This window comes from Amblyomma americanum, chromosome 5 (genome assembly GCF_052857255.1).
Source record: "Amblyomma americanum isolate KBUSLIRL-KWMA chromosome 5, ASM5285725v1, whole genome shotgun sequence".
Lineage (NCBI taxonomy): Eukaryota > Metazoa > Arthropoda > Arachnida > Ixodida > Ixodidae > Amblyomma > Amblyomma americanum.
In genome coordinates this window covers 177,087,129-177,092,882 of record NC_135501.1, presented here as the reverse complement: position 1 = coordinate 177,092,882, position 5,754 = coordinate 177,087,129, and positions in this window count along the sequence as shown.

The following is a 5,754-nucleotide window of genomic DNA, read 5'->3' as shown; positions in this document are numbered from 1 at the left end:
TTACGACCGAATAGGTTGTGCCGACAAGAGTAGAATAGCGAAAAGTATTGGTGCAAAACGTACCTGCCGCACTCTAAATGCGCAGGAACTGCTGAAAAAATGGATTGCGTGCGGCTTCGCTTAAAAGCCCCTGTGTTCTGTTAAAGCAATATTCGTCGTTTTGCAACGTAATTTCAATTCTTCACATTTGCACTCTTGCAAGCTCGCCTAAGAAGAATAAGTAATCTGCTCCAGCACATGATGTCATGTATTCAATGCATGTTGTACGTGGCTATGTAAGAAATCTAGGCTTTTAACGAATAGGGTGGTCTTCGGTGTAATGCAGGTGAACTGGCAGGCACCTTGACTATTTTCACGTCGGCTTGTAGTCTTCGCGTATAAAAATTGTTTATAGATAGTCCATAGACTTCTTATATATTTTATTGCCCTCCTATAGATATTTCTTTTTATATAATCATAGTCTATAGGCTCTCTGTTAACAAAAGTCTACTAAAAGTGTATCGCCATAAATGTATAGATTCTCTATAGACTGTCACAGAATTTGTATTGCGCATAAACTGTTCCCTGAAGTTCGTCTATACCCTGTAGACTTTATGGACCGAAATCTATGTGCAATCTATAGACTATCTGAAGAGCTTTCTGTAAGGGTTGTGACAAAAGTCCGCCGCGTTATGGGGGCGCAAAGGTGCTGTTGCAATGTGCGCATTCCTATATTGTTAAAAGCAGGCCATCTAGCCCTAGAGTATTTTCCCGCTTAGGAGTAGGCTTTGCCTCTAGCGAGAGTGGAGCTAACCGCCTGATAAAAAATTGCGCGTTCTTGCCGGGAACCAATAAAAAACGAAGACTGATGACCTTAAAATAACCTACGCGTTCAATTCTGCATCGTTTATGCAGCGATATTATAGCAATGGCCGCACGTTTTATGCGTGGTTTGTTTATTAACAAACTCCTGAGACGTGTTGCCTTCAAAGCGGCTTTCTGCTGTCTCTCGGTTGTGTCATCGCCCCGCATTTAGAATATAGAATGTTTGCGAAGGTTGCCAACATTTTGCAGTGGCTGTGACAAAAAAGTGAAAACCTCTTCGTACCACGCAACAGCCCTCAGTGCTCTTGCAACTTAATTACAGGGAAACGTCACGAATGGCACACAGTGGGGACAATAGGCCCTCGCTGTTTGCTCGACTTTTTACCGGCGATCAGCAGAAACCTAATATTTTTCAAGTTATTAGCGTTTAATAGCTACACTTCAGCGTATTCGTCTGTGGTTGTGCAGTCAGTCAATATGAAGCTGCTTCCTCTCGTGTTAACCTATTCGATTTGGGTGCTCTGGAGTACTTCACTTTTCAAGAATTCCGAATGAAATAAGTAACTGTAGTTGCATGTTTGGTTAATTTATCTGTCGCAGCTTTTTAATAAACAGGAGGTGATTGTTACTCTAAGAACAAGTGACTAGTTCTTTTTTGGATGGCGTGAAAGTGATAACCAATATGTTGATTCCGTGCCGCAGCTCCTCGCATGACACAATCTCTTGAAATTAGGATAGTTATCTTTGAACGCACGACCCTGCCACTCAGCTTGCTAGGCACGTAAACTTGCTGGGCGAATTGGTTCCAGTAATCCAAGCCTACACCGGCCCAGGGGGGGTCAAAGCAAGGAAGACCACATCAATGAGTTTCGTCGTTCTAGCTGCCGTCCGTCTGTTATGCTGAAGCCAATAGCGTGTTTGGCAATCAACATCCATACTGATTTCAACAGGATGAGCCACATTAAATACTGAGACGGCTGGTTTATCTGTGAAAACGTAGCTCTTCGCGGCATTGGAAGTCTGATAAATGAATGGCATGAAGAGACAGCATGTACAACGTTGTGGACCAGCTTCCCAAAGGGCAATGATCAATCTGTTTCTGTTGACGTCAAGGTGGCTTTTTTTGTAGCGATAGCTACACTAACTACGGTAGCATTTCAAGCCTTCAGCGTGGCGGCGCCGCCTCCCTATGGCTGCGCGCCACCAAGCGGTGGCTGCGCCGCCACGCTGTCACGTGGTTAGTCACGTGGTGCGGAGCAGCTGCCGGCGGCGCGGAGCCGCGGCTGATAACGTAGTTTGTCACGTGGTTGGTCACGTGACCACCGCCAATTTTTTCAGAGTTCTACACGCACCTACGCTTTTGCCTTAGCTACTTGAGCACAGTTCTTCGGTGCAAAGCGAAAGTATTCGCGTCGCTCTTAACTCAGGTGGCAATATCTTTCCTCACGCGGAAACCAATGAATGGTTTTTTCATGCTTCTAGTTTTTCGCACTTTTTTACTGAGCAACTTTTTCAGGGTTTGTGACATCATTTAGATGCCTATTGTGTTCCTGCAGGTCCGAACCATCTCCGCCGCTTTAAATACACGCACAGGATTCACCATTTGATGTCTTACTGACACTAGTGTGCAAGTGGATGCAAGTGCACTTTGCAGAATTACTTTTCGCGCTTTGTTTTTCTAACTACATTCTTGGTCCGGCCAGCAACTATAAAGAGGTGTGCGATTCGTTACCTCTCTTATTTACTGGCACAAACCGGAGCCTGTCAGAACAGTTTTGCAGGTTGGTATAGTGCCGGTCTCTCTGAAGCTACAAAATGCCCTCGTATTTTTTACACCGCAGTGATGAAGCATGTCCGAAATCTCTGGCAGCATGGATTTCACACCGTGCTTGGAAATGTGGGGACCCTCGGAACCTTCACGGATGGTTACGTTTCAAATGGTGCGTTCTGGTTTACAGTGTACTGCCCGTTAAGAACATGCGCTGCAGGTAAATAATCCTAGGTCCTTTAGAGGCATCGGCATCCGACTAAAACATTCCAAATGAGCCGCTCGTATAGATATATGAAAATATGGAGTCCACGAGATATGGGAAATATTTAGAAATCCGTATCTAGTCTGTACAGAATCCATAAGTACTCCACATAATTTCTTTGCGATTTCCTTGACATCCATGACTTGACATCATCAGAAATCCGTATGATTCGATACGCATTTCCATACAGTTCATACCGTCTCCATATGTTCTATACTGACTCCGTAAAACTTCTTATTGAATCACATAAAATTATAAAACTCCTCATATGGAAACTTGCAGTAGGGTATAGAGTATACATCTAGCACCTTTCAGTGTTTTAAATTATCAGTTGAGTGCAAGAGAGGGGCAAAATTTCTCTTTAGTCGTTATATCAACACAATTATCGGTTGTTGAGCTCGGCACTCAACGCAATTTTCGTTTTGTTTTCTTTTATTGGAAATCAGCACCATTATGGCACTCTTGGGTTACCCCTCAAGGAATGAAATTCATTATAATTATGCACCTAAGGCGGCAAGGCATGTTTGGGCTCTTAATATAATTTAACCCATAGGTCGCGTCAGCTGCATTTTGAAGAAGATGAAACGCGAAAACGCCGGTGCGCTGTGTGAGGTCGCTGCATGTTAAAAAACTCTGGCTAATCGAAATTATTCCGAAGCCCCCTGCAACTGCGTCTTGCACAGCCTAAATATCGCTTTGAAACGCGAAACTAAGCATTGCACCGTGTATTACCGTCAGATTCGTATATCTAGTGTGGGTTCAACTCTAAACACACGGCCGTTACCCTTACTTGGGCGCTAAGAAAATGGGACTGCATAAGATCGCAACAGCAGTTTGAAGCGAAAATCTTCACTAGCTAAATAAAACAGTCGGCTCGTAGGCTGAAGAATGTCCTTGAACGACCTTCAGCCCAACCACGTTAGCCGTGTATGACCATATGTGCTACAGTTATGGTGTCGCAACCCTTGACCCCTGAACTTGACCTATGACCTTTATTTGACCTTTGAGATTTGGGCTGACCGTTGACCTTAAGAACATCCAACGGGGTGATGTGAAGCCACGTGTTGACATCCGATGGGGGTGTCAAAAGACCACGTGGTACCACGTCATAGCCACGTGGTCATTGTCTATATAGATAACGGCTGTCGCGAGCGTGTAGCGGAGCTGCCAAGGGCGAGCCTCAGAGGCTTAGCAAGCGTCCTTGCTTTCCGCTGAATTCCAGGATTAGCCAACTTAAGCCACTGCGAATTTTTTTACATTTAGTTATGTGAATACGGCTCCTTTGATACCCACGATGGGTCATGCTCTGTTGGACTCACTACGGCAGAGCGGATCTTTGTCATTTCAGCGGTCAGAGCGAACTGCCACGTGTAAAGCAGAACGCACGAATCCTGTAATGTCACAAGCTTAATTGAGAGTCCCATGGTACCAGTCAGCATGATAATTTCAGGGGAGCAATATCACATCACAAAAACGTATTCACAGCACAAAACTGAAGGAGCAGAAAATGCAAGGAAAATGGGAGTACGTTATGACATGCGTAATAAGGAAGCCAAATGTCATCAAGAGCAAAGTAAGCATAGCGCAACATTTCTATTCATTTTGGTTGCTGGTGTTCTTTGATGGGAAAATGTTAGCGTAATCATTTTCTGGCTGAATGATAAGCGATTAAAGAGAAGAAAAAGAAGCTGCAAGCCACCAGTGGGTTCCACCCTTATAAAATGGCCTATAGACAGTCTACAGACATATTATAGACTCTATTGCATTCCTATGGATTTTCTTTTAGCGCATTCCTAGGCTATAGACGGTGTATCCACAAAATTTACTAAAAGTGTACGGCCTTAAATCTATAGCTGGTCGGTAGACTGTCTATAGGATTTGTATTGCCTATACACTGTTCTCTACGGTTTCTCTATAGAGAGTCTATAGTGTTTATAGACACAAGCCCATGGACAGCCGATGGACTGTCTAAAGATATTTGTGTAACGGCATGACCGCAACCTCCACATGTCACGTACGGTGCTCTACCAACTCAGCTATGACGAGCAGCTGTTGTTGTAAGTGGCTACTTATAATAACATAACAATGGAAGGAAACGGTGTTGCTAGCCATGGCATCTGCCATCGAAACCTGAAGCACCTGAGCGGCGGCTAGTGGAGGGAGAGTGAAAAGAATGGGAGGAGTGATAGTGAGAAATAATAGTGGTAGGGGGTAATAGACACTATGTTCAAATACACAATAAGAAATAAATGTGGGGTGCTGCGCCGCGCATCATAAGAGTACTCGGCGGCTGTCCACTTTTCTACTTTCTAAACTCGACCGCGGCGGACGCTTTTCAATGGATGCGAAACGCTAAGGCGCCCGTGTGCTGTGCGGTGTCAGTGTACGTTAAAGATCCCCAGGTGTTCGAGATTATTCCGGAGCCTTTCACTACGGCACCTAGTTTCTCCATTCCTCAGTCATTCACTCATTTATCCCTTCCCTTACGGCGCAGGTCAGGTGTCCGCTGATATGCGAGACAGATACCGCGCCGTTTCCTTTCCTCAAAAACCAATTTTCAATCAAACGCTGGTGCCCCTTGACGCGTTCAGCCTAACCCTAGGTGTGTGCATTGCGACGCCTGCTGAGGAGACCGCCAGTCGCTCGACCACAAACGTAACCACGGAGCTGCAGCTTCTTGCTTTCGACCAGGGTTAACCAGAGCGAAATCATCAGCAATTTCCGGGGGGAAAGGAGATGGCGCAGTATCTGTCTCATACCTCGGCGGAGACATGAACCGCACCCGTGCACGTTAAAGATCCCCAGGTGGTCGAAATTATTCCGGAGCCCTCCACTATGGCACCTCCTCTTCCTTTCTTCTTTCACTCCCTCCTTTATCCCTTCCCTTACGGCGCAGTTCGGGTGTCCAACGATATAT